At 35.1% G+C, this 15102-nt stretch overlaps 1 pseudogene; it reads left to right on the top strand.

The window, feature by feature from the left end:
• The first annotated feature begins 205 nt into the window (after positions 1–205).
• Positions 206–13260, top strand: LOC113111270 (transmembrane channel-like protein 7; annotated as a pseudogene).
• Positions 13261–15102: the final 1842 nt, after the last annotated feature.

Below are 15102 nucleotides of genomic sequence, written 5' to 3'. Positions count from 1 at the left end.
TTTTTTGTGGGTATGAATTGAGAAACCATTTATTTCCTTTGAAATTACTATTTATTGCAGTAAAATTAAATCTAATGTAACTCAAACCTGAATTAAAATGCAAAAAGTTAAAATCTGTCGCTTGTCTACGAAACATGTGAGTCTTCTGAGAGCTTCTTCATGTTCTCACATTCTGATGCGACACCCACTGGTTCATCACATGACTTCCTGCAAACGCACACACAGAAGTGCTAAAGAGAAGAGCATTGCTGTACACTCGACCGTCTCTGAACGTGTGAGGCCTCGACTCACTCACTGACACATGATGGAGAGAGAAGACGGGACGCCACACTTCCACAGACTGACCTCAGGTACACACACACACACACACACACCTGTGTTATGAGCTCTTGAGATCATCATTATTGATCAGCTGGCATCTTATATGAGACTCAATCGTTTATGCATGATGATTTAGACCTGACTTCCTCTTCCTGTGGTTGGTTTGTAAAAATAGATCAGTAAGTCACCAGCAAAACTGCTTTTCAAAAACAAAAACTTATAGTTTTTGTTTTTGTGTCTTCATAAATAGTTCGTATAGTGTCTTCATAAATACTTTTTGATCAGTTGTTGGTTTCTTAGTTTGTCTGAGAGCATCCGCACTCTTCACAAGGATTTAAAAATGTTCTTCATCGGCGTTAAAGAACCTTAAACATCCATAAAAACTCTTCATCGCACAAAAGGATCTTTAGATCAGGGGTTTTTAAACTGGGTTGCAAATGTTTGGAGTAAGTGTACAAAATGTACAAATAAATTAATAAATAACATTTTCAATACAGTGCAAACATAGTTTCTAAGTAATTCTATTTTCTGACAAAAAATTTTCTCCAAGCACATTTTACCAGTTTGAAACCACATAAATCTTAAGAAGTACTACTTATTTTGTACATAAAAATATGCACGAAAATACTATATATATATATATATATATATATATATATGTGCGTATGTGTGTGTTTGTGTAAACAAATGATATTTATAAGTAGATAAATAAAAAAATAAAAAATATAAGATTAAAATAAGCAAAAATTTAAATTAAACAAATAAAAATTAGAGCAAAATAAGTAAATAAATATAAATGAAATTAAAGTAAATAAATTACAAGTTATAATTAAATACATCAATACAATACTATAACAGTACAGTACTATAATAAGAGAAAAAATTATAATAATAAGGAAACTAAATGGAAACTATAGTCAATATTTGCCAAAAACTTATTTCTATATTTATAATGTGAGATTTTCACAGTAGAAATTGCGAAATGATACAAACGATACCCAAGCTTTAGATTTTTAAATGTTCTTCAGACGAAAAAAAAGTGGTTCTTTTTAAAAAAAAACATGATTGAGGTCTGTGGAACAAAAGTAAATGCTGCATTATAAATTATTTGTCATTTTATTTTTCACATCCATTACATTTTTTAAATGACTGAAAAACAAAACAGAAACATCCAAATGTAAGGTCATCAGAGGTCAGCTTTTGAGTACTGTATCTCAGTTGTAATGCATCGCTGCAGAACCAGTGTTTTAATGAATGCTGGTGTTTGTTCACGCAGTGGAGAGCTGGAGCTCGGATCTGTCCAGTGACTCGTGTGAATACTATCAGACGGAGATCTTTGGCCTGTTGCCGAGCTCACAGGCTCACCGCCGGCTTCACACAGAAACCATCACAGATGATCAGGATCAGAGTCTGCTGGACAGAGTCTCCTGGAACCCCAGCGTCCCGCTCCGAGATCTGCCCGTCTGTCTGCAGGTCAAGAGAGGCATCCGGTGAGACGTCTCATCTTCTTACAATGCATGTTAAATCTGAGGATGCTTTGAAATCTAGATTGAATTCCTACCTTTTACAATTGATTTTTAATGTTCCGTTTTAGCTGAGTGACTGTTTAATGATGCTGGAAAGCAGTTGTTTTAAATGTGCTATAATAAAAATTGTAATGTGTATTGTGTTGTACACTGTTGTTAACCACTGACGAGAACAGAGACAGAAAAGAGATTTGGTTTGTTTATAGTTTTGCTAGTTGTTCATTTTAATAATCGAACTCAACAAAGTCTGCAATTTTGTACTTTTTATTTAGTATACTATACTATCATTACTACTTTAATATGCTTTAATGAGTATATTGTGTCAAAAAGATAAGAGATAAAATTACATTTAACTTAGCTATAAATTAAAATGCAAATAAATCCATATTCAAACTAGCATTTTTGAGTGGGTTTACATTGAGACAATCTGTAATATTTTATACTTTTTATTATATATCCTCCTGAGACCCAGCTACAGTATGGAGTTTTTGTCCATCCACATGGAAATATGTTAATAGTTTGTAATTTTTACTTCAATCTGATCAATTTTCTGATTGTTTATCTTATACAAAGTCTGATATAAAAAAATACTTAAACCTAAAAATCTGGTGATTTTTATTTCTATTCGTGTCATTTTTTTTTTTAACTGACTCCTGAGTCAGTTCGGGAGTTCGGAGCGGGTTCGCGAATCATTCGACTCAGTTTGGGGATCGCGAATCATTTGAATCAGTTTGGGAGTTCGGAGGGGCTTCGCGGATCATTTGAATCAGTTCGAGAGTTCGGAGCGGGTACGCGAATCATTTGAGTCAGTTTGGGAGTTCAGAGCGGGATCGCGAATCATTTGTGTCAGTTCGGGAGTTCGGGTTCGCGAATCATTTGAATCAGTTCGGGAGTTCGGGTTCGCGAATCATTTGAATCAGTTCGGGAGTTCGTAGCGGGTTCGCGAATCATTTGAGTCAATTCGGGAGTTCAAAGCGGGTTCGCGAACCATTTGGTCAGTTTGGGGATCGCGAATCATTTGAGTCAGTTTGGGAGTTCGGGTTCGCGAATCATTTGAATCAGTTCGGGAGTTCGGGTTCGCAAATCATTTGAATCAGTTCGGGAGTTCGTAGCGGGTTCGCGAATCATTTGAGTCAATTCGGGAGTTCAAAGCGGGTTCGCGAACCGTTTGGTCAGTTTGGGGTTCGCGAATCATTAGAATCAGTTCAGGAGTTCGGAGCAGGATCGCGAATCATATGAATGAAATAGAATTTTTCAAAAAATTTATATTTCCTTTTTTTCTTATGCTCTAAATGATTTAATGTCATAAAAAACACTAAATTCACCAAGATTTTCTTTTCTGGTTATCGGTAGGATATATATAATATTTACATTTACGTTTAGTCATTTTGCTGTTGCTTTGGATAAATTGAGGGATACATAAAGCGATTCTTCTTAAAGAGGCAAACAGACACAGGAAGTGCTTGTAATAGCATGTGTTAGACATTGTTTCAGATACGTACACGCTAGAAACAGAAGGAAAAAATAAAGATAAAAACTTTTTTTTTTTTTTTTTTTACGATGACGCCAAGTAGCTTCAAAATACATCAGAAATCAGACAAAAAAGATTGCAAACTTTACATAGTGCCAAAATAATCTGATGTTGAGTTTCAGCATTTCAGAGTTTTGACCAGCAGTTTGTGCCAATCAGAGAGCGGCAGCCCCTGCAGAGACGCAGCATTGGCTACTGGGACTCCTGGAGGCGGAGCCAGCAGAAAACAAGGCAGCGCTTAAAGGAACACGTGGGCGGGGCCCTATCAGGACTGTTGCCATGGAGACACACGCTCCTTAAGATTGAAGGTTTGTTATTAAATGCACAGAATTGGGATATCCCATAAAACATTTACTTTCCTATGGAAGAATATTCAGGACTTTTTTTGGGCGTTTCCATCAAGGGTTTTATATGCGATATCTCAAAATGTGCATAGAAACATGTGGATGTTAGCTTGTGATGAGTGTGTTGTATGCAGGAGAGCAGATGATGATCAGACTGGTATGTGATCTGCTGCACAGGTCAGTTTGGGGTCGGGGTGAAGGCGTACTTCATCTTCCTGCGTTACCTGCTGTGTCTGAACCTGCTGTACTGCGTCATCATCGCCGGATCGGTGCTGATACCAACGCTGGTGTTCGCACAGGACTCAAGAACTCACAGTGAGAGCGGCCCAAGATCTTAAACATCTCCTCTCGGCCCATATTCACACAACATCTGATCTCACCACTAAGAGTTCTCTTTAATAGAGAATAGTTCTCTTAAAACCTATCCACAACGCTGCTGAGACAAACGTACTAAACTCAGAATAAGGGGGCGGGGTTTACCTTAATGCTATGGATGATGTCAGCGTGCTCATTAACTATGCACACAGTGATTGGCTGATAGTCTCTGCCTGAGATTTATTCATAGAAATGTAACACTCTTTAGGACTGACACAGCCATTATTTGTAAGGTTTTCTCTTTAATCAGTGAGTTATGAGCTACTTTTAGACTGAAGATATTTTGTGAATATGGCCCTTCTCTCCAGTAAAAACATGACTCGATTCTTTCAGGTTCTGTGGGATTCCAGAACTTCTCCTTCAAAGACTTTTTTGTCGGATCGGTAAGTAATTTTATTATGGTCCACACTCACCTTTTCTTCTGAACATCATTTTCAGATTTAAGTATTTAATAAACTCATTTAATAAAAAACTCACTCACTATGACCTGAGAGCAAATAAATTTTATCTTTATATAGATTTATATGGAATCTTTTTTTCGACATTGTAAAATTTGTGAATAAAATTTGTATTTCATTCAGTTATACCGCAAATCTGATTTTATTTTTTATTTTATTTTTTTGGAGTTGTGAGATAAAAAGTTGCAATTTCCTTTTTTTATTATTCTTTATTCTTTTCTTTTTTTATTTCATAGCAGAAAAATGAAGCTGTAAAGCCAGTAATAATAAGAAAAAATATTGCATTAAGTGCAAAAGGCACAATTACTTTATTTATTTATTTTCGCAATCATGGCAGAAAAAATTGATGTAAAGTCAGAAATATGGGGGGGGGGGGGTTAAATTTAGGAGATCACAATTACCTTTTTTATTTTAGTTTTTTTAATTCATGGAAGAAACAAAAAATAGAATTGTGAGATAAAAAGTTGCAAATACCTAGTTATTTTTATATTCTGTGAATGAAACAAGCTTCCATCGATTTATTGACTTTATATTTATTTTATTTTAATATAAAAAAAGTCTTATATGGGGATTTCTTATAACTGTTTTATCGTCATAATTTAATGTTTAGCTGATCTGCATCATATTCTTCAGCATGTAAACCAGATCCCTGTCTCATCTTTCCTAAATAAATCCAAGTCTTTTGTCTTTTGCATCCTGCATGAATCTTTCTCTCGTGTGTTCTGGGTCTGTTCTGTGTTTTCAGGGTGTTCTTGAGTCCTCCCCAGTCTTTCATAGTTTCTACACTCGTGGCTATCTTGATTTGGATTGTTTAAACACTCCGATCCTCTTTTTCCTTGGCATGATCTCTGTCCTCTTCCTCAGCATCATCTTGGTGGTCCGCAGGTCAGATCATTCACTCTTTAAATCAATTCAGTTTTTGCAGCTTCTGAGGCCTCCTGCATTTGCAGCTCTTGGCCACTAAGTGGCGCTATAATCATAACAACATACTGTCAAACGCTTACTATATCATTTCAGCTCTTCTCACAGTTTGCAAATTCTGTTTAAAGTTGTTGTTTTTTAACTGTTTGCACACAAAATCTTTACTAGTCACACAATTTCTGAAACCTGAAACTCAAAATCCAGAAGCACACACCAAACCTAATTCTTAGACTGAGTTTTCAATTTCATAAAACAATTTTTGCAAAACAATGTATGTAACACAAAAATCTATCAGGAATTAATATAAGAGGTGTTTGCTTTTGAGATGTGTTTGTGATATTTTGAATGCAGTGCTTAATTTTGCAAGAGATGAGAGACATTTTACATTCTGTGTGCAATTATGAGTGTGTAAAGTTATGAAAAATATGCAAAGTTTTGAAAATATGTGTAAGCTGTTGAAAACACTGTAAAAGCTACTGAACTGGAAACATTCGTTGATTTATAGTAAATTTATAGTAAATCACTTTATTATTGCAATCCCAATAAAGTGAAAAAAACATATATATATTTATCAAAATAGTCAAAAACACAAAGGATTTGCAAAAGTTTTCAAAAGCGCAAAATTTGAGTTTCTGTTTGAATGCAAAAGTTTAATGAGTAAAGTAAAAGTTTTATGTCCGAATGCATCGTTTCTCTGGGAATGCACTATTGCAAACCTTTTTTGGAGAGCACATAAGAGTGAGCATAACGTTTTTCTTAGAACACAAACGTTTTATGAGAAAGCGTGAAGTTTCCTTGGATAGAAGTTTAGAAAACACGAAAGATTTACAAAAGTTAAAACTTTAAAAAAAAGTTTCTTAGGGAATGCACACATTTTGCAATCAAATACAACATTTCTCTGGGAATGCAAAAGTTTTGCGTACTAATGCAAAGTTTTTAGAGAGCGAAAAAAGAGCGAGTTTAACGTTTTTCTTAGAACACAAAAGCGTAAAGTTTCTTGGGATACACAAAAGTTAGTTTTTCTCTCCTGATTTGACACGTTTCTCCAAACTCAGGTCACTCTTTTCAAAACAGTTAACACAGTGATCTGAACACTTTGGCATTTTCCTAAACAGACTGAACTTTTTTTTATTAATTTCATGTAAATTACCAATCATGCAAATAATTATTCTTATAACAACGTGCACAAATCTTTTCACAATAGTTAATACAACCTTTAAAATATCTGAAACTTGAAACTCAAATCACAAACTCCTATGCACCATTTGTCCAAATGCAACAAACAAAACTCTGTAATTGTCATTAGATCAAATGCACAGTGTATTTTCATCATACACTCAACACAGGAATTGGATTTTTCCTAATCCTAACTGAAACAGGATTGTTTCTCTTGTCTCATCTTCAGGACGGTGGTGGGCTACAAACACTCGTGGCTCACAGGAAACCGCTTCAGTTCTAACCTGAGTTACAAGGTCTTCTGTGGGTGGGACTTCTGCATCCAGAGCCCTCAAGCAGCGTCACTGAAACAAAACTTCATCAGGAACGAACTCAGGGTAAGGATTCATGTCAGTCTCACACACAGAGAGAGAGTTGATCAATGGGTTAGGATGAAGCAGCGGTTGACCTCTGACCTCTGCTCCAGATGGATCTAGAAGAGCAGACGTTTCAGCAGAGAGTCCAGCAGCGATCGCTCAAACACTGGGTTCAGCTCATCTTCCTGCGGATCCTGCTCAACTTCCTGGTGCTGGTTCTTCTGGGAAGCTCATTCGTCCTGATATATTTTGCCATCCAAAGGTCACGAGTTAAGGTACCAGTGACGTCAAATAATTGAAGTTACACTAATTCAACTCTAGTGGTTGAAGCTTAAAAAGTACAAGGCACTTTGTTAATGAATTATGATCTATGTTTCATTTGTGACCCTTGTGCACAAAACCAGTCAATTTTTGGAAACTGAGATTTATGCATCATCTAAAAGCTGAATAAATCATTATTGTTCGGAGGACAATATTAGTCTGAGACACAACTATTTGAAAATCTGGAATCTGAGGGAGCAAAAAAATCTGAATATTGAGAAAATCATCTTTAAAGTTGTTCAGATGAAGTTCTTCGCAATGCATATTACTAATCAAACATGAAGTTTTGATATATTTACGATAGGAAGTTTACTAAATATCTTCATGGAACATGATCTTTACTTAATATCCTAATGATTTTTGTCATAAAAGAGAAATGTATAATTGTGACCCATACAATGTAATGTTGTCTATTTCTACAAATATAACTGTGATACTGATAACATCCAGGCATCATTCTCTTTTTCGCTCTTTATCTTCATTATTTAGTGTGAGAATCACTGGACTGTGTGTCTGTTTTTGGAGTATCTTCCTCCGATCGCAATGACGACAGTAAACTACATACTTCCACACGTTTTCAGTAAGATCTCCGAGTTTGAAGATTACTCGCTCACCATTCAGCTGAACCTCACACTGATCAGGTCAGACAGGTCATGCACTTTGACCCCAGATGTGTTATACTGCACACGTTCCTGTGGTGTTAAACTAATGTACGTGTTAAATCCATGTGCAGGAGTATTTTCCTAAAGCTGGCGTCTTTGGGCATCTATCTGTTCTTCTTCATTAATGCTCTAGCATCTCAAGACCAACACAAGGTTTGTTAAGAAGGGAAGAAGCTGTTTCTTCTAAAAAACAATATACAAATACACGGGTCTGTAATTAAAAACATCCTTCTCTTGATGTGAAACAGCATCATCAGTGCAAAGAGAACGCGTTTGGGAAGGAGATGTACAAACTCACCATCTTTAACCTCGTGGAGTGTTTCTTCAATGCATTTTGTGTGGCCTACCCAAGAATGTGAGTTACTTTAACCATTGAATATTTTACTGAACACTTTAGACAAAGAATACATATGTGTGAACAAATGCAATGCTTTACAGTTGAGTGCAAATGTTTCGTGAGTGAATGCAAAGTTTCTTACCACAATGCAAAAGTTTTGTCAGCGAATTTTGCAAGCTAATGCTAAGTTTTTTAGGGAACTTTTGTGAGCGAACACAAAGTTTCTCTGTGGAGCACAAACATTTTATAAGCAAATGCAAAGCTATTTTGCAAGGATCTCAGTATCTCTTGGTGCAATGCAATTTCGTTAGAGAACACAAATGTGTAAAGTTACTTGGGGAATATGAAAGTTTTGCGTCACTAAAAAATGCAGAATTTTTGCAAGCATCCAAATATAATTTTCCTCGGATCTCAATTAATTTTCATTGACATGCACTTTTGCATTGAGTACACTGATGCTCATTTTGAATCCCTTTTATGTTTTTGCATTATGCATTTGTAATATTTTAATTATCTGCTTTTCATTAACTCATGTACTCTGCTGTAGCTAATGATCGCGTCTCATGGCAGGTTATTGGTGAAGAAGTTCTCGTCCTCAAAGCTGATGCAGTTATTAGGCAAGAAGCAGTTTGAGATCTCCTTCAATGTTCTGGATCTGGTCAACAGTCAGACAGTGACGTGGGTCGGCGTGTTTTACTGTCCTCTTCTGCCGGCCATCAACACCGTCAGGCTGCTGCTCCTCTTCTACGTCAAGAAGGTTTCATGTTTGATTCACCTCTTTTAACAGAAAAATGTCAAATCAAACCTAAATGCTTTAGAGTATTATTTTAGAAAATGCTAATGTACATTTACATTTAGTAAATTAGCAGATGCTTTTATCTAAAGCGACTTACAAAATAAAAATAATAAATAAAAAGAAAACAAATAGAATAGATTTATAAAAAAAAATTTAGAAGCCAGTGTCATTTTTTAAGAAAATGTGCAGATAATAAATTAATAGAGTGCAAGTTTAAAATAGGCAAGTTTATTGTTTTAAAAGAATAGAATTAGAATAGAGTGTAGAATAGAGTGTGCTAGATTTAGAGGGTCATGTAAAGATGGAGGAGATGTGTTTTTAGTTCTGCTGTCAAATGATTAATCGCGATCAATCGTATCCAAAATAAACGTTTTTGTTTACATTATATATGTGTGTGTACTGTGTATTTTTATTATGTATGTATATAGTAAATACACACACACATACAGTATATATTTTTTTAAATATTTACATTTATGCATTTAGATATTCATATTCTTATATATAAATATATTTAATATATAAACATAACACATTTTCTTAAATATATACATGCATACATATATATATATATATATATATACATACATAATAAACACAGTATTTAAACACATATTATGTAAACAAACACTGTTATTTTGGATTAGATTAATCGTTTGACAGCACTAGTTTTATTTGTTTCTTGAAGATGGACTCAGCTGCTGGGATTGAGTTGCACAAGAGTGAACATTTAATGTAAAAGTCTGTGAAAGTGATTATAATGTAATGCTATAATGTCTGTGTGTCAGTTCACAGTGGTGCGGTGTTGTGTTCCGCCTCAGAGAATGTTTCGGACCGCCAGTTCATCTGTTCTCTTCCATTTCATGCTGTTGTTGGGTCTCTTCATGGCTGTGGTCACTTTAGTTGTCAATATCAACAGGTATTAATGCTGAAAAATATCTATAATTAAGTACAGTTCTATGTGTTTTTTCATGCACTGGTCAGTTTAGAGATTTTGAGCTATTTTGCTTTCATAACTTGTCTTCGTTCAGACGAGTGGAAAGAAAACATTGTAAATAAAATTGGGTCTGTAGATTTCAACTGCGATGCATATTTTTAAAGAGTTTTTCCTCCACTTCAGCAGCACTTACAGACACCAAACTTAGCAGTTTTATTCCTCTCTATATTCTGAAGGTTTTTACCGTGGGGTTTGTTCATATTTCACTCACAACCGATTTTTAAAACATTTAACTCCTCACAATATGGTGAATACATTTTTATCTGGCTGTTGGCAGTTTATTTTTTATGGATTATGGAGTGATATTTTGATTCTATAACCTTTAATTCTATAAGTCTTCTTACAGATTAGTGTGAGGATAATTTCCAAAATACACATTTAACTGTTTATTTTTAACACTTTATCTATTTGTGTCTAATTTCAGTTACAAAACATATCTAAGTCGCTTAAAGTAATTTCTCAAAATGAGTTTTTTCTCCACTTCAGCAGGACTTACAAACACCAAACTTAGCAGTTTTATACATATCTATATTCTGAAGGTTTTTACAGAGGGGTTTGTTGAAATATAATTCACACTGATTTATACAACATTTTATTCCTCACAGTAAGGTAAATTATTTTTTTTCTGGCTGTTTACTGTTTTTTTCTGAATTATAGAGTAATATTTGGCTTATATAACCTGTCTTCTTACAAATTAGTGGGAGGATAATATCTAAAATACACATTTAACCATCTCATTTATTGCACTTTATCTACTTAAATCTGATATCAGTTACAAAACATATCTAAGTCGCTTAAAGTAATTTCTCAAAATGAGTTTTATCTCCACTTCAGCAGGACTTACAAACACCAAACTTAGCAGTTTTATACATATCTATATTCTGAAGGTTTTTAGCAAGGGGTTTGTTCAAATATTATTCACCTGACTTTTTATTCCTAAAAACGTGTTTAAAATTTATTTTTTTCACCATATTTTTTTATTTATGGAGTGATAAAAAGAGAAATCCAGAATCCCTTCTGTAAATAACCCTTTAATTCTAATATGTCAACAAAATCAACAAGAATTTTGTACCAGGATTTATCCAATGTTCAGAATTATTTTTTTTGTGATGTATGCATATTAATGCATTTCTAGTTAGACAATGCATTGATCAATTGGGGAAAGCTTATAACTAACATTTATACCCTATTCACCTGTGCAGCCTCGATAAAAAATTAAACATTAAACATCTCTTCTCCAAACATTTACTCAGCAGTCACTCGTGTTATGTGACCTTATACTAGCATGAGGTTTCTCACACATTCGTAACTCCTATCACGTTCTCCTCTGAGGTTTGATCCTGCTGGGTGTGGGCCCATTTGAAGGCAACGGGAACGTGCTTAACGTGACCAGAGAGTGTATAAATACACTTCCTGATCCGGTCAAGACCACCCTCAGCTACATCTCATCTGAGGCCTTCGCCTTCGCTCTCATACTGGCCGAAGTGTAAGTGTGTGTTTATGTGAATTAAAAATAAAACCATAAAAAAATTTTTTTTAGCTAGTTGCAAAGGCAACATTTCTCTTTTGTTGTTTAGTTTATGCTAAAGTTCTAAAATACTAAACTGTAAAAAAATATTTTTGCACCTTAAAAAGTAAGTGTTGTGTTGCCTTAAAATTTTACTTTAAAAGCAATTCTTCATATATTTCAAGGTACTAAACTTTTTATGGCAGCAAGACCACTTACTATTAGTGGAAAAAAATGACATTGTAAAATTAAATAAAAAATTTTAGGTGAATAAAATTAATACAAATTGCAAAAACTAACAACAAAATTACTAAAATATTAACTTTAAATTACAATACAATCTAATGCAGACCATTAACCACATTGATGATACTAAATTAATGATATTGGACGAAGTTGATGCTGTTTTTGTTAGTAATGTGTTTGTTCATGTATTACCCGTTCATCTGTTTCAGTGTCATACTGACGTCATACGTGTCTCGCAGACGAGCGAATCGTAAAGCCATCGAAAGACTGAAGGACATGTTGGTGATGGTGAGTGTGAAGTGAAATGAGAAGAAGTCAAAGATGCACAGTTTCATTAACTGCATTAGTTTAGGCAAAGTAAAATACGAATAAAGAAAAATACAAACACAGAGTTCAGTGTTCGCCATCATGATGCTCATGCAAGTAATACAATTACAGATCACGCTTGCAACATTTCCTGTCCTGTTTCTATGACTGAACTATAAATAAAAATTATATAAACCCCAACACTACAGATATTAATAATATCTATCCTTCTGTGACATTCAGACTGTATTTTCCTATGTTTTTTCTCTACAGTGCAGCTCTGATAAACGCTTTCTGGTGAAGCAGCACTCAACCATCATGAGACGACAGCAGAGACCACGTTAAAAACAATCTGATAAAACTGAAACAAATGGTAGTTTTAAAACGTCCTCTTTGTTCAAAAGAGACAAGAAATTAAACTGCTCTTAAAACTTGATCTGGAGCTACTCAGCAAAAATGATTGTTGTGTTTATAAGTGTCATGAAAAACGTACGCTGCAGATTTGCACCGATTTCTTCTCATTCAGAGCTTTATTTTCTGTACCTCTTGACCTCTGTGTTTATTATATCAGGTCAAAGTTCAACAAAATGTCAGGTTAATGCGTAAAGGCTTGTTTACAGCATTAACAATAACTATATTTGCATCCACACCAATGCACAATAACGATCTGTTTATTATACGCGTGCTGCAGTTTTTTGTAATCATTTTAAATGCTTTTAAAGTCTAATGGATTTTGATTGGCTGTCAGTGTTTTTATTGTTCATCAGATGGAAAATAATGAATGCTTTGAAAGCGATTCCAACATCGTTCCTCTGTAGTTATTGTTGTAAAGAGGTTGTGGAAATGTTATAGTAATATTCACTGTCCTCAGGTTGAACATGCTTTAAATATCAGCATACTGTATCAGTACTGTAAAGTATGTTTATATTCTGTGATGTTTGTGCAAAAAATTTAGCAATTTGTGTGGTATTTTTAGTGTCTTTAAATTTTAAAGCTCTTGGTCATTATTATTAAACACACATAATATAATAATTTGGTTATGCTTTATTGTGTGCATTACAGTTAATGTGTTCTAGCAAAGTGTTATATTAGTATCACTGATGTATTATTTTAAGATTTAGATTTTATTTTCAGTTTTCATTTTAAATTTCTGTTAAAGTTTCAGTGATTTTGTTTTGTTTTTGTCGGTTTAATAATAATTTGAAAATATATATATATATATATTTTTTTTTTTTGATATTTTAGTACTTACAATGAAAAATGTTGTCTTGGCTGAAATAAAATAATTGTAAATTTCAAAAAAATAATATTTTATTGCAGTGTTTTCAAGTAATGAATCTATTTTTATGGTTTTAGTTTTAGCTAATGATAATAACCCTTGTGCTGCTTCAGTGACAGAGATGAAGCTCATTATCTCTGACGAACACATGATAAGAACGACCTGCATTGCGTTGATATCACACACACACACACACACACACACACACACAGTCAGTATTCGCCTGAACGCCTGTATGATGGCCGGAAGCCTCCGTTTCCTCCTCCTGTCACTCTGTGGTGAGTTACTGATATATTTATGCATATATTAATCAATGAAATACTCCATTCACTCATAAAGTTCACAGTAAACATCACTTACTGTATACTCACTGGATTCTACTTGTGTTTCAGTTTTGTTGGAACCTGTGACAGAAATCGGTATTTCTATTTATTATGTACTTTTACTGTTGCAATCAAATAGATGCACATGCCTATAAATAAACTAAGCCATGACTAATTGTGATTTGTGATATTTTACGCCAGTTCGGTTGACCTCTGTGCAGGTGGTTTGCTTCTGAAACCAGTTCTGTCTGGACCCAGTGAGGCCTATGTGAGATCTGAAGTCCAGTTTGACTGTGCAGTCCCAGGCTGGTCTTCACCTCTGACCTATGAACTCTATAAGGATGCAGGGGACGTTATCGCGGCAGAAAACAACGTCAAGGCCACCTTCACCCTGCAGGTCAACGAGGAGTCAAAGGGCGAATACTACTGCAGACTGACCGCTGGAGGTCAAACCAGCAACTCCATCCACTTCCAAGCAGTGAGTGAGTAAAATGTGCTGAATTCATGTGTGAATTATCATAATGAAAGGAGTCATGAACTGCCTCTGTTTTTTATTTTGTACTGTTCTCTGAGGTCCAGTGTGATCAAGAGGGGCTAAACAGACAGTGCTGTAGAATCGGTGGGCGGGGCTAGACAGACAGTGCTGTAGAATCGGTGGGCGGGGCTAAACAGAGAGTGCTGTAAAATCGGTGGGCGGGGCTAGACAGACAGTGCTGTAGAATCGGTGGCGGGCTAAACAGAGAGTGCTGTAAAATCGGTGGGCGGGGCTAAACAGAGAATGCTGTAGAATCGGTGGGCGGGGCTTAACAGGCAGCGATGAAGACTCAGTGGGCGGGGCTAAACAGGCAGTGATGAAGAGTCGGTGGGCGGGGCTAAACAGACAGTGATGTCCATCTTCTTCTGTGAAGGCAGTGCTTATCCACACTTTTACATCATTAGGTACTTTTTCACTGAAATAACCTGGAACAGTTTGTCCCAGGAAAATTTCAGGTGTAAATCACTTGAAGCTCACATCTCCTAAATCAGAAGCACATTTAAATTAACCGCATATTTGAGTTTTAAACAATTACATTTTCACCTTGAAATACTTTTAAAACACATGTCATGACACAATAACAGTATTATAAAAAAAACTAAAAAACTAAACAAATAAATGGTTAAAATACAATGCTGCATGAACTCAACCAATCGGCATCAGCGCCCAAGTCCCGCCCCTGAAAGTCCCAAACTTTTTGAAAGAGTATTACCTCATGAGCAGGGACTTTCCGAAAGGTAGATTTTTTATCCTGATCTTCTTCAGATCCTGGGGAAAATTCTTGG

The sequence above is a fragment of the Carassius auratus genome, chromosome 11 (genome assembly GCF_003368295.1).
Source record: "Carassius auratus strain Wakin chromosome 11, ASM336829v1, whole genome shotgun sequence".
In the NCBI taxonomy this organism is placed as follows: Eukaryota; Metazoa; Chordata; class Actinopteri; order Cypriniformes; family Cyprinidae; genus Carassius; species Carassius auratus.
This window is presented reverse-complemented; position numbering and strand designations above follow the sequence as displayed.